This window comes from Aegilops tauschii, chromosome 7, assembly GCF_002575655.3.
Source record: "Aegilops tauschii subsp. strangulata cultivar AL8/78 chromosome 7, Aet v6.0, whole genome shotgun sequence".
Classification (NCBI taxonomy): Eukaryota; Viridiplantae; Streptophyta; class Magnoliopsida; order Poales; family Poaceae; genus Aegilops; species Aegilops tauschii.
Genome location: NC_053041.3, coordinates 69,283,495 through 69,306,617, shown reverse-complemented (window position 1 = coordinate 69,306,617; position 23,123 = coordinate 69,283,495).

Genomic DNA, 23,123 nt, shown 5'->3' with positions numbered 1-23,123 from the left:
TCTTTGCTTTTTAGTTCAGCACAATCATCCTTGCTGTACACACCTTTTGGGAGAGACACACATTAATCGGAATTTATTAGAATACTCTATATGCTTCACTTATATCTTTTGAGCTAAACAATTTTGCTCTAGTGCTTCACTTATATCTTTTAGAGCACGGTGGTGGTTTTATTTTATAGAAATTATTGATCTCTCATGCTTCACTTATATTATTTTGAGAGTCCTTTAGAACAGCATGGTAATTTGCTTTGGTTATAAAATTAGTCCTAATATGATAGGCATCCAACATGGATATAATAAAAACTTCCATATAAGTGCATTGAATACTAGGAGAAGTTTGATACTTGATGATTGTTTTGAGATATGGAGATAGTGATATTAAAGTTGTGCTAGTTGAGTAGTTGTGAATTTGAGAAATACTTGTGTTGAAGTTTGCAAGTCCCGTAGCATGCACGTATGGTAAACGTTGTGTAACATATTTGAAACATGAGGTGTTCTTTGATTGTCATCCTTATGAGTGGCGGTCGGGGACAGCGATGGTCTTTTCCTAGCAATCTATCCCCCTAGGAGCATGCGCGTAGTGCTTGGTTTTTGATGACTTGTAGATTTTTGCAATAAGTATGTGAGTTCTTTATGACTAATGTTGAGTCCATGGATTATACGCACTCTCAACCTTCCATCATTGCTAGCCTCTTTGGTACCGTGCATTGCCCTTTCTCACCTTGAGAGTTGGTGCAAACTTCACCGGTGCATCCAAATCCCGTGATACGATACACTCTATCACACATAAACCTCCTTATATCTTCCTCAAAAGAGCCACCATACCTACCTATTATGACATTTTCATAGCCATTCCGAGATATATTGCCATGCAACTTTCCACTGTTCCGTTTATTATGACACGCTTCATCATTGTCATATTGCCTTGCATGATCATGTAGTTGACATCGTATTTGTGGCAAAGCCACTATGCATATTATTTCATACATGTCACTCTTGATTCATTGCTCATCTCGGTACACCGTCAGAGGCATTCATATAGAGTCATATTTTGTTCTAAGTATCGAGTTGTAATCATTGAGTTGTAAATAAATAGAAGTGTGATGATCATCATTAATAGAGCATTGTCCCCAAAAAAGAAAAAAAAGAGAGAGAAAGGCCAAAAGAAAAAAAAGAAAGGCCCAAAAAAAGAAAAAAAGAAAAATAAAAAGGGACAATGCTACTATCCTTTTTCCACACTTGTGCTTCAAAGTAGCACTATGATCTTTATGATAGAGAGTCTCTTGTTTTGTCACTTTCATATACTAGTGGGATTTTTTCATTATAGAACTTGGCTTGTATATTCCAACGATGGGCTTCCTCAAATGCCCTAGGTCTTCGTGTGCAAGCAAGTTGGATGCACACCCACTTAGTTTATTTTGTTGAGCTTTCATACATTTATAGCTCCAGTGCATCTGTTGCATGGCAATCCCTACTCCTTGCATTGGCATCAATTGATGGGCATCCCCCTAGCCCATTAGCCGCGTCAATGTGAGACTTTCTCTCTTTTTTTTGTCTTCTCCACACAACCCCCATCATTATATTCCATTCCACCCATAGTGCTATATCCATGGCTCACTCTCATGTATTGCGTGAAAGTTGAAAAAAGTTTGAGATTACTAAAGTATGAAACAATTGCTTGGCTTGTCATCAGGGTTGTGCAAGATGAGAGCATCTTGTGTGACGGAAATGAAGCATGGCCAAACTATATGATCTTGTAGGGATGAGTTTTCTTTGGCCATGTTATTTTGAGAAGATATAATTGCTCGGTTAGTATGCTTGAAGTATTATTATTTTTATGTCCATATTAAACTTTTATCTTGCATCTTTCGGATCTGAACATTCATGCCACAATAAAGAAAATTACATTGAGAAATATGCTAGGTAGCATTCCACATCAAAAATTCTGTTTTTATCATTTACCTACTCGAGGACGAGCAGGAATTAAGCTTGGGGATGCTTGATACGTCTCCAACGTATCTATAATTTTTGACTGTTCCATGCTATTATATATTCTGTTTTGGATGTTTAATGGGCTTTATTATACACTTTTATATTATTTTTGGGACTAACCTAGTAACCCAAAGCCCAGTGCAAATTGTTGTTTTTTTTGCCTATTTCAGTGTTTCGCAGAAAAGGAATATCAAACGGAATCCAAACGGAATGAAACCTTCGGGAGCGTGATTTTTGGAACAAACGTGATCCAGAGGACTTGGAGTGGACGTCAAGAAATCAACGAGGAGGCCATGAGGCAGGGAGGCGCGCCCCCACCCTCGTGGGCCCCTCGTGGCTCCACCGACCTACTTCTTCCTCCTATATATACCTCGGTACCCCAAAACCATCGAGGAGCACCACGAAACCCTATTTACACTGCCGCAACCTTCTGTGCCCGTGAGATCCCATCTTGGGGCCTTTTCCGGCGCTCCGCCAGAGGGGGAATCAATCACGGAGGGCTTCTACATCAACACCATAGCCTCTCCGATGATGTGTGAGTAGTTTACCACATACCTTTGGGTCCATAGTCATTAGCTAGATGACTTCTTCTCTCTCTTTGGATCTCAATACAAAGTTCTCCTCGATCTTCTTGGAGATCTATTCGATATAACTCTTTTTGCGGTGTGTTTGTCGAGATCCGATGAATTGTGGGTTTATGATCAAGATTATCTATGAACAATATTTGAATCTTCGCTGAATTCTTTTATGTATGATTGGTTATCTTTGCAACTCTCTTCGAATTATCAGTTTGGTTTGGCCTACTAGATTGATCTTTCTTGCAATGGGAGAAGTTCTTAGCTTTGGGTTCAATCTTGCGTTGCTCGATCCCAGTGACAGTAGGGGAAACGACACATATTCTATTGTTGCCATCGAGGATAAAAAGATGGGGTTTATATCATATTGCTCGAGTTTATCCCTCTACATCATGTCATCTTACCTAATGCGTTACTCTGTTCTTATGAACTTAATACTCTAGATGCATGCTGGATAGCGGTCGATGTGTGGAGTAATAGTAGTAGATGCACGCAGGAGTCGGTCTACTTGTCACGGACGTGATGCCTATATACATGATCATGCCTAGATATTCTCATAATTATGCACTTTTCTATCAATTGCTCGACAGTAATTTGTTCACCCACCGTAATACTTATGCTATCTTGAGAGAAGCCACTAGTGAAACCTATGGCCCCCGGGTCTATTTTCCATCATATAAGTTTCCAATCTATTTTTACTTTGCAACCTTCACTTTCAATCTTTATCATAAAAATACCAAAAATATTATCTTATCATCTCTATCAGATCTCACTTTTGCAAGTGGCCGTGAACAGATTGACAACCCCTTTATCGCGTTGGTTGCAAGGTTCTTATTTGTTTGTGTAGGTACGAGGGACTTGCGTGTGGCCTCCTATTGGATTGATACCTTGGTTCTCAAAAACTGAGGGAAATACTTACGCTACTTTGCTGCATCACCCTTTCCTCTTCAAGGGAAAACCAACGCATGCTCAAGAGGTAGCAGTGACTAGTAACAAAAGTGAGCAAAAATGGTATTGCAATGCTTGGAAACAAGGCCTAGGGTTCATACTTTCATTAGTGCAAGTTCTCTCAACAATGATAACATAATTAGATCATATAACAATCCCTCAACGTGCAACAAAGAGTCACTCCAAAGTCACTAACAGCGGAGAACAAACGAAGAGATTATTGTAGGGGACGAAACCACCTCAAAGTTATTCTTTCTGATCGATCTATTGGGCCATTCCTATCAGTGTCACAAACAACCCTAGAGTTCGTACTAAAATACCTTAAGATACACATCAACCAAAACCCTAATGTCACCTAGATACTCCAATGTCACCACAAGTATCTGCGGGTTTGATTATACGATATGCATCACACAATCTCAGATTCATCTATTCGAACCAACACAAAGAACTTCAAAGAGTGCCCCAAAGTTTCTACCGGAGAGTCAAGACGAAAACGTGTGCCAACCCCTATGCATAAGTTCACAAGGTCATAGAACCCGTAAGTTGATCACCAAAACATACATCAAGTGCATCACGTTAATATCCCATTGTCACCACAGATAAGCACATGCAAGACATACATCAAGTGTTCTCAAATCCTTAAAGACTCAATCCGATAAGATAACTTCAAAGGGAAAACTCAATCCATTACAAGAAGGTAGAGGGGGAGAAACATCAACAGATCCAACTATAATAGCAAAGCTCGCGGTACATCAAGATCGTGCCAAATGAAGAGCACGAGAGAGAGAGAGAGAGAGAGATCGAGAGAGAGAGATCAAACACATAGCTACTAGTACATACTCTCAGCCCCGAGGGCGAACTACTCCCTCCTCGTCATGGAGAGCACCGGGATGATGAAGATGGCCACCGGTGATGATTTCCCCCTCCGGCAGGGTGCCGGAACAGGGTCCTTTTGGGTTTTCGTGGATACAGAGGCTTGCAGCAGCGGAACTCCTGATCTAGGTTCTGTTCTGGAGGTTTGGGGATATATAAGAGGTGTTGGCGTTGGGAACAAGTCAGGGGGGCCCACGAGGCAGCCACAAGGTAGGGGGCGCGCGCTAGGGGGGGGCGTCCCCCACCCTTGTGGTGGGCTCGGAACTCCTCTGGTGTAACTCCGGTACTCCGTGGGCTTCTTTGGGTCCAAAAATAATCTCCAGAAAGTCTAAACTCAATTGGACTCCGTTTGATATTCCTTTTCTGCGAAACCCAAAAACAAGGAAAAAACAGAAACTGGCATTAGGCTCTAGGTTAAATGTTAGTGCCAAAAATCATATAAAATAGCATATAAATGCATATAAAAACATCCAAGATAGATAATATAATAGCATGGAACAATAAAAAATTATAGATACATTGGAGACGTATCAAGCACTCGCACCTAATCATCTTCATAATCTAATCAAACATTAACCTCAACCAAAGCCCGAATGGCAGGCATCACCACCGGCGTGGGTGGCTTCTTGTACATCCGCAGATAAGACTATATCTTCTCTTTCACATCCTCCTCGGTGGCCTTCTTAGATGTTGTGGCCTTCGTCGAGTCCCCATAAGCCTTCGCCAACTTATGTTCTGCATGCTTCGTAGTGGGGATGTTGTAGTTTTTGTTCTTCTGGTCTAAACGTCCACTACGCCTCTTCAAACAAGTAGAGCCTCCTTCAATTTGCACATGGATTGGCGCTTGGAGCAACGAACGTGGCACTGTGCAACTGAAACTGCTCAGGAACTCATCCAGCAAGGGAGTTGATGTCGGGCCAGGAGGCAAGCAGATGTCACCAAGAGACTCCTCGAGCACACAAGACATTGTTTTGTTAACTTCACCTAAAGCATGCATCAGCAGGCAGGGGACCAAGGGGGGTACCTCCACAACCATGCTACTGGGTAGAGCCACCATAGATTGATCCATGCCATTGCTCGAAGCCACAATTCTATCATTCTTAGTTTGCTTTTCCTCACCTTGAATCTCCATGTCAGATAGAACATGATCAATAGCAGGAGGTACATCTGCAGGTATTGCCACTATGGCCAGTATCTCCAATGAGCGACCAGCCAAACCAGCCTCATTAAGATCATTACCATCAGCAGGGACGAGAGACATGTTACCCTCAGCCTCTCCAACCAGCAACTCGGGCGGCAAATTATGGCTGGGAAAGAACCAACCTGATAATCCACAAGTATAGGGGATCAATTGTAGTCTCTTTCGATAAGTAAGAGTGTCAAACCCAACGAGGAGCTAAAGGTAGAACAAATATTCCCTCAAGTTCTATCGACCACCGATACAACTCTACGCACGCTTGATGTTTGCTTTACCTAGAACAAGTATGAAACTAGAAGTACTTTGTAGGTGTTGTTGGATAGGTTTGCAAGAAAATAAAGAGCGCGTAAATAAAATCTAGGGGCAGTTTAGATAAAGACACAAATAAGTTAGTTTTAGTAGAGAGCTTTTTGTCACGAGAAAGTTATTTGTCCCTAGGCAATCAATAACTAGACCGGTAATCACTATTGCAATTTTATTTGAGCGAGAGGCATAAGCTAACATAATTTCTCTTCTTGGATCATATGCACTTATGATTGGAACTCTAGCAAGCGTCCGCAACTACTAAAGATCATTAAGGTAAAACCCAACCGTAGCATTAAAGCATCAAGTCCTCTTTATACCATACGCAACAACCCCCTAACTCGGGTTTATGCTTCTGTCACTCAAGCAACCCACTATAAGCGAATCATGAACGTATTGCAACACCCTACATCGGGAATCCCTCACGCTTGCGCGACATGGAGAGCACCATAGGACAGCACCAATAATAAAACATGCAGCTCAAACCAATCACGATCATCAATTAACCCATAGGAGAAAACAGATCTACTCAAACATCATAGGATAGCCATACATCATTGGGAAATAATATATAGCATTGAGCACCATGTTTAAGTAGAGATTACAACAGGTAAAAGAGGGGTTACACCGCTGCATAGAGGGGGGAAGAGTTGGTGATAATGGCGGTGAAGTTGTTGGTGTAGATTGCGGCGATGATGATGGCCCCGGCGGCGTTCCGGCGCCACCGGAAGAGAGGGGGAGAGGGCCCCCCTTCTTCTTCTTCTTCCTTGACCTTCTCCCTAGATGGGAGAAGAGTTTCCCCTCTGGTCCTTGGTCTCCATGGCGTGGGAGGGGCGAGAGCCCCTCCGAGATTGGATATGTCTCTGTGTCTCTCTCTGTTTCTGCGTTCCCAGATCTGGCCTCTCACCATTTCTTTTATAACCGGAGATCCATAACTCCGATTGGGCTGAATTTTGGACACGATCTCTATCCAGAAATTAGATTTCTTGCGGCGAAATAAGGGCTCCAACCGCCTTACGGGATGGCCACGAGGGTCCAGGGCGCGCCTGACCCCCTGGGGCGCGCCCCCTGCCTCGTGGCCCCCTCGGGCATCATATTGCGTTGATTCTTCTTCCCAAAAATCACATATATTCCAAAAAAAATCTCCGTCAGTTTTTATCCCGTTTGGACTCCGTTTGATATGGATTTTCTGCGAAACAAAAAACATGCAACAAACAGGAACTCGCACTGGGCACTGGATCAATATGTTAGTCCCAAAAATAGTATAAAAGTTGCCAAAAGTATATGAAAGTTGTATAATATTGGCATGGAACAATAAAAAATTATAGATACGACGGAGACGTATCAGCATCCCCAAGCTTAATTCCTGCTCGTCCTCGAGTAGGTAAATGATAAAAAAGATAACTTTTGATGTGCAATGCTACCTAGCATAATCTTGATCATGTAATCTAATCATGACATGAATATTAAGACACGAGTGATCCGAAGCAATAGTCTATCATTTGACATTAAGACAATAATACTTCAAGCATATTAATAAAGCAATCATGTCTTTTCAAAATAACATGGCCAAAGAAAGTTATCCCTACAAAATCATATAGTCTGGCTATATGCTCCATCTTCACCACACAAAATATTCACATCATGCACAACCCCGATGACAAGCCAAGAAATTCTTTCATACTTTTGATGTTCTCAAACCTTTTCAATTTTCACGCAATACATGAGCGTGAGCCATGGACATAGCACTATAGGTGGAATTGAATATGATGGTGGAGGTTGTATGGAGAAGACAAAAAAGGGAGAAAGTCTCACATCGACGCGGCTAATCAACGGGCTATGGAGATGCCCATCAATTGATGTCAATGGAAGGAGTAGGGATTGCCATGCAACGGATGCACTAGAGCTATAAGTGTATGAAAGCTTAAACTGGAAACTAAGTGGGTGTGCATCCAACTTGCTTGCTCATGAAGACATAGGGCACTTGAGGAAGCCCATCGTTGGAATATACAAGCCAAGTTCTATAATGAAAATTCCCACTAGTATATAAAAGTGATAACTCAAGAGACTCTCTATATGAAGAACATGGTGCTACTTTGAAGCACAAGTGTGGTAAAAGGATAGTAACATTGCCCCTTTTTTTCTTTTCCTTTTTTTGGCGGCCTTCTTTGGCCCCCTTTTTTATTTAGGCTTCTTTGGCCTCTTTTTTTTTTCTTGGGGCAATGCTCTAATAATGATGATCATCACACTTGTATTTACTTACAACTCGATACTAGAAAAAAGATATGACTCTATATGAATGCCTCAGGCGGTGTATGATACGTCTCCAACGTATCTATATTTTTGGTTGTTCCATGCTATATTATATTCTGTTTTGGACATTATTGGGCTTTATTATACACTTTTATATTATTTTTGGGACTAACCCTATTAACCAGAGGCCCAACCCAGAATTGCTGTTTTTTTGCCTATTTCAGAGTTTCGCAGAAAAAGAATATCAAACGGAGTCCAAACGGAATGAAACCTTCGGGAACGTGATTTTCGGAACGAACGTGATCCAGAGGACTTGGACCCTACGTCAAGACATCAACCAGGAAGGCACGAGGTAGGGGGCGCGCCTACCCCCCTGGGCGCGCGCTCCACCCTCGTGGGCCCCACGTTGCTCCACCGACATGCTTCTTCCTCCTATATATACCTACGTACCCCCAAACTACCAGAAACGGAGCCAAAAACCTAATTCCACCGCTGCAACCTTCTGTAACCGTGAGGTCCCATCTTGGGGCCTTTTCCGGAGCTCCGCCGGAGGGGGCATCGATCACAGAGGGCTTCTACATCAATACCATAGCCTCTCCGATGATGTGTGAGTAGTTTACCTCAGACCTTCGGGTCCATAGTTATTAGCTAGATGGCTTCTTCTCTCTTTTTGGATCTCAATACAATGTTCTCTCCCTCTCTTGTGGAGATCTATTCGATGTAATCTTCTTTTGCGGTGTGTTTGTTGAGACCGATGAATTGTGGATTTATGATCAAGTTTATCTATGAACAATATTTGAATCTTCTCTGAATTCTTTTATGTATGAATTGTTATCTTTGCAAGTCACTTCGAATTATCAGTTTGGTTTGGCCTACTAGATTGATCTTTCTTGCAATGGGAGAAGTGCTTAGCTTTGGGTTCAATCTTGCAGTGTCCTTTCCCAATGACAGTAGGGGCAGCAAGGCACTTATTGTATTGTTGCCATCGAGGATAACAAGATGGGGTTTATATCATATTGCATGAGTTTATCCCTCTACATCATGTCATCTTATTTGAAGCGTTACTCTGTTCTTATGAAGTTAATACTCTAGATGCATGATGGATAGCGGTCGATGTGTGGAGTAATAGTAGTAGATGCAGGTAGGAGTCAGTCTACTTGTCTCGGACGTGATGCCTATATACATGATCATACCTAGATATTCTCATAACTATGCTCAATTCTATCAAATGCTCAACAGTAATTTATTCACCCACCGTAATACTTATGCTCTTGAGAGAAGCCAGTAATGAAACCTATGGCCCCCGGGTCTATTTTCCATCATATTAATCTTCCAACACTTAGTTATTTTTATTGCCTTTTATTTTACTTTGCATCTTTATCATAAAAATACCAAAAATATTATCTTATCATATCTACCAGATCTCACTCTCATAAGTGACCGTGAAGGGATTGACAACCCCTTTATTGCGTTGGCTGCGAGGATTTATTTGTTTGTGTAGGTGCGAGGGACTCGTGCGTGGCCTCCTATTGGATTGATACCTTGGTTCTCAAAAACTGAGGGAAATACTTACGCTACTTTGCTGCATCACCCTTTCCTCTTCAAGGGAAAACCAACGCAGTGCTCAAGAGGTAGCAAGAAGGATTTCTGGCGCCGTTGCCGGGGAGTCTGCGCAAAAGTCAACATACCAAGTACCCATCACAAACCCTTATCTCCCGCATTACATTATTTGCCATTTGCCTCTCGTTTTCCTCTCCCCTACTTCACCCTTGCCGTTTTATTCGCCCTCTCTTTTCCGTCCGCCTCTTTTTCGCTTGCTTCTTGTTTGCTCGTGTATTGGATTGCTTGCTTGTCACTATGGCTCTACCTAGATCTGGTGATCTTTACCTTAAAAGGTTAGAAGAGATCGAAAGCAACATTAGGAGTTTTATGGTTTTACAATTTGAGCATAATAATTTCTTTAGGAACAAGCTTAAAGAACAAAAAAGCTTTATGGGTTTCATGAATAAAGAGCTCGATGATATGTCTAAAGAATTTTATGGTTTGAAATCTCAGATTGCTCATCTCGAAAAATTAATAGCTGAAGTCTCGCATAGGCAGGCCACCTTAGTTAATAAGATGGCCGCTAAGCCAGAAAACTTTGAAAACAAAGATGAAGATCTAAAAGTTATTGATGTGTCCCCTATCAAATCTTTGTTTTGCAATATGAATCTTGATAATGACGGGACTGAAGATGATCCACCTTTACCTAGAAGGCGTTCCAAAAATTCTGAGTTTTTAGATCTTGATGCAAAAATTGTTAAAAGTGGGATTGAAGAGATCAAAACTCTAATGAATCCACTATTTTGGATTTCAAGGAATTTAATTATGATAATTGCTCTTTGATAGATTGTATTTCCTTGTTGCAATCCGTGCTAAATTCTCCACATGCTTATAGCTAAAATAAAGCTTTTACTAAACATATCGTTGATTCTTTGATGCAATCTTATGAAGAAAAACTTGAGTTGGAAGTTTCTATCCCTAGAAAACTTTATGATGAGTGGGAACCTACTATTAAGATTAAAATTAAAGATCATGAATGCTATGGTTTGTGTGATTTGGGTGCTAGTGTTTCCACGATTCCAAAGACTTTGTGTGATTTGCTAGGTTTCCGTGATTTTGATGATTGCTCTCTAAACTTGCACCTTGCGGATTCCACCATTAAGAAACCTATGGGAAGAATTAATGATGTTCTTATTATTGCAAATAGGAATTATGTGCCCGTAGATTTTATTGTTCTTGATATAGATTGCAATCCTTCATGTCTTATTATTCTTGGTAGACCTTTCCTTAGAACGATTGGTGCAATTATTGATATGAAGGAAGGGAATATTAGATTCCAATTTCTGTTAAGGAAAGGCATGTAACACTTCCCTAGAAATAAAATAAAATTACCTTATGAATCTATTATGAGAGCCACTTATGGATTGCCTACCAAAGATGGCAATACCTAGATCGATCCTTGCTATTATGCCTAGCTAGGGGCGTTAAACGATAGCGCTTGTTGGGAGGCAACCCAATTTCATTTTTAGTTTTTTGCTTTTTGCTTCTGTTTAGGAATAAATATTTGATCTAGACTCTGGTTATATGTGTTTTTATGTTTTAATTAGTGTTTGTGCCAAGTTAAACCTATAGGATCTTCTTGGATGATAGTTATTTGATCTTGCTGAAAATTCCAGAAACTTTCTGTTCACGAAAATAATTGTTAAAAATCACCAGAACGTGATAAATATTGATTCCAACTGCTGCTGATCAATAAACAAATTATCTAGGTCGTCCTATTTTTGATGAATTTTTGGAGTTCCAGAAGTTTGCGTTAGTTACAGATTACTACATACTGTTCTGTTTTTGACAGATTCTGTTTTTCGTGTGTTGTTTGCTTATTTTGATGAATCTATGGCTAGTAAAATAGTTTATAAACCATAGAGAAGTTGGAATAAAGTAGGTTTAACACCAATATAAATGAAGAATTAGTTTATTACAGTACCTTGAAGTGGTGTTTTGTTTTCTTTCGCTAACGGAGCTCACGTGATTTTCTGTCAAGTTTTGTGTTGTGAAGTTTTCAAGTTTTGGGTGAAAGATTTGAAGGATTATGGAAAAAGGAGTGGCAAGAGCCTAAGCTTGGGGATGCCCATGGCACCCCAAGATAATCTAAGGACACCTAAAAGCCAAAGCTTGGGGATGCCCCGGAAGGCATCCCCTCTTTCGTCTACTTCCATCGGTAACTTTACTTGGAGCTATATTTTTATTCACCACATGATATGTGTTTTGCTTGGAGCGTCTTGTATTATTTGAGTCTTTTTTGTTAGTTTACCACAATCATCCTTGCTGTACACACCTTTTAAGAGAGACACACATGATTCGGAAATTGTTAGAATACTCTATGTGCTTCACTTATATCTTTTGAGTTATATAGTTTTGCTCTAGTACTTCACTTATATCTATTAGAGCACGGCGGTAGATTTGTTTTATAGAAACTATTGTTCTCTCATGCTTTACTTATATCTTTTTGAGAGTCCTGTAAAATAGCATGGCAATTTGCTTCAACTTAATATCATGATAAATTTGATACTAGATAATTGTTTTGAGATATAAAGGTGGTAATATCATAGTTGTGCTAGTTGAGTAATTGTGGAATTGAAAAATACTTGTGTTGGAGTTTTTGATTTCCGTAGCATGCACGTATGGTGAACCATATGTAACGAAGTCGGAGCATGAGGTATTTATTGATTGTCATCCTTTGTGTGGCGGTCGTGATCGCGCGATGGTTAACTCCTACCAACCCTTCCCCTAGGAGCATGCGTAGTAGTACTTTGCTTCGAGGGCTAATAAATTTTTGCAATAAGTATATGAGTTCTTTATGACTAATGTGAGTCCATGGATTATACGCACACTTACCTTTCCGCAATTTTCTAGCCTCTTCGGTACCGTGCATTGCCCTTTCTCACCTTGAGAGTTGGTGCAAACTTCGCCGGTGCATCCAAACCCCGTGATATGATACGCTCTATCACACATAAACCTCCTTATATCTTCCTCAAAACAGCCACCATACCTACCTATTATGGCATTTCCATAGCCATTCCGAGATATGTTGCCATGCAACTTTCCATCGTTTCGGTTATCATGACACGTTCCATCATTGTCATATTGCTTTGCATGATCATGTAGTTGACATTGTATTTGTGGCAAAGCCACCATTCATAATTCTTTCATACATGTCTCTCTTGATTCATTGCATAGCCCGGTACACCGCCGGAGGCATCCACATAGTCATATTTTGTTGTAAGTATTGAGTTGTAATTCATGAGTTGTAAGTAAATAAAAGTGTGATGATCATCATTATTAGAGCATTGTCCCAAGTGAGGAAAGGATGATGGAGACTATGATTCCCCCACAAGTCGGGATGAGACTCCGGACTAAAAAAAAGAGGCCATAAAAAATAGAAAAGGCCCAGAAAGGAAAAAAAATGAGAGAAAAAGAGAGAAGGGACAATGTTACTATCCTTTTACCACACTTGTGCTTCAAAGTAGCACCGTGATCTTCATAATAGAGAGTCTCTTATTTTGTCACTTTCATATACTAGTGGGAAATTTCATTATAGAACTTGGCTTGTATATTCCAATGATGGGCTTCCTCAAAATGCCCGAGGTCTTCGTGAGCAAGCAAGTTGGATGCACACCCACTTAGTTTCTTTTTGAGCTTTCATACACTTATAGCTCTAGTGCATCCGTTGCATGGCAATCACTACTCCTTGCATTAACATCAACTGATGGGCATCTCCATAGCCCGTTGATTAGCCTCGTTGATGTGAGACTTTCTCCTTTTTTGTCTTCCCACATAACCTCTACCATTATACCTTATTCCACCATAGTGCTATATCCATGGCTTGCGCTCATGTATTGCGTAAGAATTGAAAAGGCTGAACCGCGTTAAAAAGTATGAACCAATTGCTTGGCTAAAACTGGGGTTGTACATGATATGAATATTTTGTGTGGGAAAGATGGAGCATAGCCAGACTATATGATTTTGTAGGGATAACTTGCTTTGGCTATGTTATTTTGATAAGACATAATTGCTTGGTTAGCATGCTTGAAGTATTATTGTTTTTATGTCAACATTAAACTCTTATCCTGAATCATATTAAAACTAAACATTCGTGCCACAATAAGAAGAATTCCATTGAAATTATGCTAAGTAGCATTCCACATCAAAAATTCTGTTTTTATCATTTACCTACTCGAGGACGAGCAGGAATTAAGCTTGGGGATGCTTGATACGTCTCCAATGTATCTATAATTTTTGATTGTTCCATGCTATATTATATTCTGTTTTGGACATTATTGGGCTTTATTATACACTTTTATATTATTTTTGGGACTAACCTATTAACCGGAGGCCCAGCCCAGAATTGCTGTTTTTTTGCCTATTTCAGAGTTTCGTAGAAAAAGAATATCAAACGTTGTCCAAACGGAATGAAACCTTCGGGAACGTGATTTTCGGAACGAACGTGATCCAGAGGACTTGGACCCTACGTCAAGACATCAACCAGGAAGGCACGAGGTAGGGGGGCGTGCCTACCCCCCTGGGCGCGCCCTCCACCCTCGTGGGCCCCGCGTTGCTCCACCGACGTACTTCTTCCTCCTATATATACCTACGTACCCCCAAACTACCAGATACGGAGCCAAAAACCTAATTCCACCGCCGCAACCTTCTGTACCATGAGATCCCATCTTGGGGCCTTTTTCGGAGACCCGCCGGAGGGGGCATCGATCACGGAGGGCTTCTACATCAACACCATAGCCTCTCCGATGATGTGTGAGTAGTTTACCTCAGACCTTCGGGTCCATAGTTATTAGCTAGATGGCTTCTTCTCTCTTTTTGGATCTCAATACAATGTTCTCCCCCTCTCTTGTGGAGATTTATTCGATGTAATCTTCTTTTGCGGTGTGTTTGTTGAGACCGATGAATTGTGGGATTATGATCTAGTTTATCTATGAACAATATTTGAATCTTCTCTGAATTCTTTTATGTATGATTGGTTATCTTTGCAAGGCTCTTTGAATTATCAGTTTGGTTTAGCCTACTAGATTGATCTTTCTTGCAATGGGAGAAGTGCTTAGCTTTGGGTTCAATCTTGCGGTGTCCTTTCCCAGTGACAGTAGGGTCAGCAAGGCACGTATTGTATTGTTGCCATCAAGGATACCAAGATGGGGTTTATATCATATTGCATGAGTTTATCCCTCTACATCATGTCATCTTGCTTAAAGCGTTACTCTGTTCTTATGAACTTAATACTCTAGATGCATGCTGGATAGCGGTCGATGTGTGGAGTAATAGTAGTAGATGCAGGCAGGAGTCGGTCTACTTATCTCGGACATGATGCCTATATACATGATCATACCTAGATATTCTCATAACTATGCTCAATTATGTCAATTGCTCAACAGCAATTTGTTCACCCACCGTAATACTTATGCTCTCGAGAGAAGCCACTAGTGAAACCTATGGCCCCCGGGTCTATTTTCCATCATATTAATCTTCCAACACTTAGTTATTTCTATTGCCTTTTATTTTACTTTGCATCTTTATCATAAAAATACCAATATATTGTCTTATCATATCTACCAGATCTCACTCTCGTAAGTGACCGTGAAGGGATTGAAAACCCCTTTATTGCGTTGGTTGCGAGGATTTATTTGTTTGTGTAGGTGCGAGGGACTCGTGCGTGGCCTCCTACTGGATTGATACCTTGGTTCTCAAAAACGGAGGGAAATACTTACGCTAATTTACTGCATCACCCTTTCCTCTTCAAGGGAAAACCAACGCAGTGCTCATGAGGTAGCAGTGTACCGGGATGTGCAATGATCTAGCATAGCAATGACATAAAAAAACGGACAAGCCATGAAAACATCATGCTAGTTATCTTACGATCATGCAAAGCAATATGACAATAAATGCTCAAGTCAGGTATATGATGATGATGGAAGTTGCATGGCAATATATCTCGGAATGGCTATGGAAATGCCATGATAGGTAGGTATGGTGGCTGTTTTGAGGAAGATATAAGGAGGCTTATGTGTGATAGAGTGTATCATATCACGGGGTTTGGATGCACTGGCAAAGTTTGCACCAACTCTCGAGGTGAGAAAGGGCAATGCACGGTACCGAAGAGGCTAGCAATGATGGAAGGGTGAGAGTGCGTATAATCCATGGACTCCTAGGGGGATATATTGGTAGGAAAAGACCATCGCTCGTCCCCGACCGCCACTCATAAGGAAGACAATCAATAAATACCTCATGCTCCAACTTTGTTTCATAATGGTTCACCATACGTGCATGCTACAGGAATCACAAACTTTAACACAAGTATTTCTACAATCCCCAACTACCCACTAGCATGACTCAAATATCACCATCTTTATATCGCAAAAGTATTGCAAGGAATCAAACATATCATATTCAGTGATCTACAAGTTTTATGTAGGATTTTATGACTAACCATGTGAATGACCAATTCCAGTCATCTCTCTAAATAGATATAAGTGAAGCAAGAGAGTTTAATTCTTTCTAAAAAAGATATGCCCACGCTCTAAGAAATATAAGTGAAGCAAAAGAGCATTCTACAAATGGTGGTTTTCTATGTGAAGAGAAACACGCAATCCAAACTTCAAATGATATAAGTGAAGCACATGAAGCATTCTATAAAGCCATACTCAAAAGATATAAGTGACGTGTAAAGAGCATTCTATAAATCAACCATGGACTATCTCATACCAGCATGGTGCATAAAATAAAAGTGAAAACTAATTGCAAAAGACACTCCAAGATTTGCACATATCGCATGAACGAAACGAATCTGAAAACATATAGATACTTGTTGAAGAAAGATGGGATGCCTTCCGGGGCATCCCCAAGCTTAGACGCTTGAGTCTCCTTGAATATTTACTTGGGGTGCCTTGGGCATCCCCAAGCTTGAGCTCTTGCCTCTCCTTCTTCTCCTCACATCGAGACATCCTCGATCTTCGAACACTTCATCCACACAAAACTCAACAGAAAGCTCGGTAAGATCCGTTAGTATAATAAAGCAAATCACTACTCTAAGCACTGTTGCAGACAAATTCATATTTTGTTTTTGCATTGTAGCTACTTTAATATAACTTTTCCATGGCTTAATCCACTCATAGAAATTGATAGTTTCATCAAAACAAGCAAACTATGCATAAAAAAAGAATCTGTCTTAAACAGGACAGTCTATAGTAATCTGAACATTCACCATACTTCTGGTACTCCAAATATTCTGCCAGAATTAGCAAAAATAAATAATTTGTATAGAAAGACAGTGCAAAAAGTTTCAGAACCATTTGACGTTCCAGTAAAAAAATGTAAAATCGCGCACTACAGCCAAAGTTTCTGTTCTGCACCGCACAAACCAACAAGCATTGTAAACATCCTAAAGGCAAACCTTGGCACATTATTTTTATTATACAATGGAATTGTACAAGGGGATAATTATTTTTGTGGAAAAGTTGCTGTAATCAAGATTCCCAAAGTTTCCGTGAGCATGAACCAAGTTCAAGGCTAGCTCCCACTTTAAAATGCTCGTCTTTCTCACTCTCACTTTCCTTTTTTGAAAAAGTTTAGGTTCCCCTCTTTATTTTTTTGTTTTTAAACTTTATAAAAGCACACAACAGAAATAAATGACTCTCTAAAACTTCCGGGTTGTCTCCCTGGCAGCGCTTTCTTTAAAGCCATTAAGCTAGGCATATAGTGCTCAAGTAATGGATCCACCCGGATCCCAAGGTATATCAAAGCAAATTTTAATTAACAATGATATGTGATTTAGTAGTGAGCACAAAGTAACATATATCATGTAGTGACGAAGTCTAACTCTCTTCCTATGCATCGGCATGTCATAAAAGAACAATTCATGCACACATAGTAAAGGCCAATGCATAATATAAACAATGTCTTGCAATTTTTTCGTGTTGGAAACATAAAGAGGCGGAGATGTAGTTCCTCTCTCATAATAATTGCAATTAGGAGCAGCAAGAACATGCATATTATATCTATCAGAATCATCATGTGTAGTAGTAAGACGCAACCCATCAATATAATCCTTAATAAGGGCAAACTTCTCCGATATAGTCTAGTTTGGAGAATTCAAAAAGATAATAGGACTATCATGCATGGGTGCAATAGCAACAATTTCATGTTTAACATAAGGAACTATAACAAGTTCATCTCCATAAGCATAATTCATATTGGCATCTTGGCCACAAGCATAGCAAGCATCATCAAAAAGGGATATTTCAAAAGAATCAACGGGATCATAACAGTCATCATAGCAATCATCCTTTGGTAAGCACGAAGGGAAATTAAACAATGTATGAGTTGAAGAGTTAGTCTCATTAGAAGGTGGGCACGGGTAGCTAATCCGCTCTTCCTCCTTTTGTTCTTCGCTCTCCTCATCATCTTTTTCATCCAATGAGCTCACAGTTTCATCAATTTCTTCTTCCATAGACTCCTGCAAAATATTAGTCTCTCCTTGGACAGCGGAGACCCTCTCAATAAAATCATCAATATCAGAATTGAATTAATAATTCCCATAGCAATATTTTCAGATTCGTGAATAGTAGCATCATACTTTCCAATCAAAGAAGCAATTTCATAAGCACCCTTAAAAGCAACAAATTCTTCAATTTGTTGAACATCATAGTAATTATAAACACCCTTAGCATACGAAGATACGATTCCATTATCACTAATCTCACATTGGTAGGGAAGGTATTTCTTAGGGTCTTCAGAATAACAAGTAAAATCATATATTTCACATAAATTCCAAGCATAGCATTGCAAACGATGAATTTGATCGAGTAAAAGTTTCCCTTTTTGAGATAAGCGGTGTCGCACATAACAAGCATGCTCATCTAAAGATTTGCCCTCAACTAAGCTAGTTGGGGTTTGAGCACCAGCACAAAGGGATCAAAGATGATCCAAGTAAAAAGCTTCAGGAGTGTGATAGATTTTGAGTGGTTCTTCAACCATTCGTGTAGTAGGTACAACTAATTTTTTTGGTATTTTGCGTTTCCTACCCATAACTAAAGATAGAAAACAACTTAGAACAAAAAATAAAAATTACTTAGAGATAAAGCAAACAAGCACACATGAGAATATTCACCCCACGCTATTACTCCCTGGCAACGGCGCCAGAAAAAGGTCTTGATAACCCACAAGTATAGGGGATCAATTGTAGCCTCTTTTGATAAGTAAGAGTGTCGAACCCAACGAGGAGCTAAAGGTAGAATAAATATCCCCTCAAGTTCTATCGACCACCGATACAACTCTACGCACGCTTAATGTTCGCTTTACCTAGAACAAGTATGAGACTAGAAGTACTTTGTAGGTGTTGTTGGATAGGTTTGCAAGAAAATAAAGAGCATCTAAATAAAATCTAGGGGCAGTTTAGATAAAGACACAACTAAGTTAGTTTTAGTAGAGAGCTTTTTGTCACGAGAAAGTTAATTGTCCCTAGGAAATCGATAACTAGACCGGTAATCACTATTGCAATTTTATTTGAGGGAGAGGCATAAGCTAACATACTTTCTCTTCTTGGATCATATGCACTTATGATTGGAACTCTAGCAAGCATCCGCAACTACTAAAGATCATTAAGGTAAAACCCAACAGTAGCATTAAAGCATCAAGTCCTCTTTATCCCATACGCAAAAAACCCCTCTCGGGTTTATGCTTCTGTCACTCAAGCAACCCACTATAAGCGAATCATGAACGTATTGCAACACCCTACAGCGGGAATCCCTCACGCTTGCGCGACACGGAGAGAAACATAGTACAACACCAATAATAAAACAAGCAACTCAAACCAATCACGATCATCAATTAACCCATAGGACAAAACAGATCCACTCAAACATCATAGGATAGCCATACATCATTGGGAAATAATATATAGCGTTGATCACCATGTGTAAGTAGAGATTACATCGGGTAAAAGAGGGGTTACACCACTGCATAGAGGGGGGAAGAGTTGGTGATGACGGCGGTGAAGTTGTTGGTGTAGATTGCGGTGATGATGATGGCCCCGGCGGCGTTCCGGCGCCACCGGAAGAGAGGGGGACAGGGCCCCCCTTCTTCTTCTTCTTCCATGACCTTCTCCCTAGATGGGAGAAGGGTTTCCCCTCTGGTCCTTGGTCTCCATGGTGTGGGAGGGGCGAGAGCCCCTCCGAGATTGGATCTGTCTCTCTGTCTCTCTCTGTTTCTGCGTTCCCAGATCTGGCCTTTCACCGTTTCTTTTATAACCGGAGATCCGTAACTCCGATTGGGCTGAATTTTGGACACGATCTCTATCCGGAAATTAGCTTTCTTGCGGCGAAACAAGGGCTCCAACGTCCTTACGGGGTGGCCACGAGGGTCCAGGGCGCGCCCCCTGCCTCGTGCCCCCCTCGGGCATCGTATCGCGTTGATTCTTCTTCCCAAAAATCACATATATTCCAAAAAAAATCTCCATCAGTTTTTATCCCGTTTGGACTCCGTTTGATATGGATTTTCTGCGAAACAAAAAACATGCAACAAACAGGAACTCGCACTGGGCGCTGGATCATTATGTTAGTCCCAAAAATGGTATAAAAAGTTGCCAAAAGTATATGAAAGTTGAATAATATTGGCATGGAACAATAAAAAATTATAGATACGACGGAGACGTATCAGCATCCCCAAGCTTAATTCCTACTCGTCCTCGAGTACGTAAATGATAAAAAATATAATTTTTGATGTGGAATGCTACCTAGCATAATCTTGATCATGTAATCTAATCATGGCATGAATATTAAGACACGAGTGATTGAAAGCAATAGTCTATCATTTGACATTAAGACAATAATACTTCAAGCATACTAATAAAGCAATCATGTCTTTTCAAAATAACATGGCCAAAGAAAGTTATCCCTACAAAATCATATAGTCTGGCTATGCTCTATCTTCACCACACAAAATATTCACATCATGCACAACCCCGATGACAAGCCAAGCAATTGTTTCATACGTTTGATGTTCTCAAACCTTTTCAACTTTCACGCAATACATGAGCGTGAGCCATGGACATAGCACTATAGGTGGAATAGAATATGATGGTGGAGGTTGTATGGAGAAGACAAAAAAGGGAGAAAGTCTCACATCGACGCGGCTAATCAACGGGCTATGGAGATGCCCATCAATTGATGTCAATGCGAGGCGTAGGGATTGCCATGCAATGGATGCACTAGAGCTATAAGCGTATGAAAGCTCAAACTGGAAACTAAGTGGGTGTGCATCCAACTTGCTTGATCATGAAGACCTAGGGCACTTGAGGAAGCCCATCGTTGGAATATACAAGCCAAGTTCTATAATGAAAATTCCCACTAGTATATAAAAGTGATAACTCAAGAGACTCTCTATATGAAGAACATGGTGCTACTTTGAAGCACAAGTGTGGTAAAAGGATAGTAACATTGCCCCTTTTTTCTTTTCCTTTTTTTGTCGGGCTTCTTTGGCCCCCTTTTTTTATTTAGGCTTCTTTGGCCTCTCTTTTTTTCTTGGGGCAATGCTCTAATAATGATGATCATCACACTTTTATTTACTTACAACTCGATACTAGAACAAAGATATGACTCTATATGAATGCCTCCGGCGGTGTACCGGGATGTGCAATGATCTAGCGTAGCAATGGAATAGAAAAACGGACAAGCCAATGGAAATATCATGCTACCTATCTTACGATCATGCAAAGCAATATGACAATAAATGCTCAAGTCATGTGTATGATGATGATGGAAGTTGCATGGCAATATATTTCGGAATGGCTATGAAAATACCATGATAGGTAGGTATGGTGGCTGTTTTGAGGAAGATATAAGGAGGCTTATGTGTGATAGAGTGTATCATATCACGGGGTTTGGATGCACTGGCAAAGTTTGCACCAACTCTCGAGGTGAGAAAGGGCAATGCACGGTACCGAAGAGGCTAGCAATGATGGAAGGGTGAGAGTGCGTATAATCCATGGACTCAACATTAGTCATAAATAACTCACATACTTATTGCAAAAATATGTTAGTCATTGAAACAAAGTACTACGCGCATGCTCCTAGGGGGATAGATTGGTAGGAAAAGACCATCGCTCGTCCCCGACCGCCACTCATAAGGAAGACAATCAATAAATACCTCATGCTCCAACTTTGTTACATAATGGTTCACCATACGTGCATGCTACAGGAATCACAAACTTCAACACAAGTATTTCTACAATCCACAACTACCCACTAGCATGACTCAAATATCACCATCTTTATATCGCAAAAGTATTGCAAGGAATCAAACATATCATATTCAATGATCTACAAGTTTTATGTAGGATTTTATGACTAACCATGTGAATGACCAATTCCTGTCATCTCTCTAAATAGATATAAGTGAAGCAAGAGAGTTTAATTCTTTCTAAAAAAGATATGCCCACGCTCTAACAAATATAAGTGAAGCAAAAGAGCATTCTACAAATGGTGGTTTTCTATGTGAAGAGAAACACGCAATCCAAACTTCAAATGATATAAGTGAAGCACATGAAGCATTCTATAAAGCCATACTCAAAAGATATAAGTGACGTGTAAAGAGCATTCTATAAATGAACCATGGACTATCTCATACCAGCATGGTGCATAAAAGAAAAGTGAAAACCATTTGCAACAGACGCTCCAAGATTTGCACATATCGCATGAACGAAATGAATCCGAAAACATACCGATACTTGTTGAAGAAAGATGGGATGCCTTCCGGGGCATCCCCAAGCTTAGACGCTTCAGTCTCCTTGATTATTTGCTCGGGGTGCCTTGGGCATCCCCAAGCTTGAGCTCTTGCCTCTCCTTCTCCTCACATCGAGACATCCTCGATCTTCGAACACTTCATCCACACAAAACTCAACAGAAAGCTCAGTAAGATCCGTTAGTATAATAAAGCAAATCACTACTCTAAGCACTGTTGCAATGTCACAACCCTAGAATTTGATTGCAAATAGTTGCATAAGCATCCATGCATCATGTCTAAATTTATTTGAAACTTGAAATGGGGATGATTCAAACCCTAGCATCAATAAAATTGTAATAGGTTCAACTAAAATATTTTTCAGTGAACCCAAAATGTCTTTCAAAAATGTTCATTATTTATGGAAAATGGTGAACACCATAAGTAGAGATGATGCCCATTTTTCCTTGAAATTTATGGTCATTGAATTAAATCAATAGGTATTTGAGTTGGGGTTATAAATGCCTATAATTATTTTTGTAACTCCAATAATTCTGAAAATTATTGTGAGGCTTTGGATTAATCCAAATAGTTCACACAATAAATTTACAGAAGCAACAAAGTTGAATTTGGTGGTGAAACTAAATTCAAAA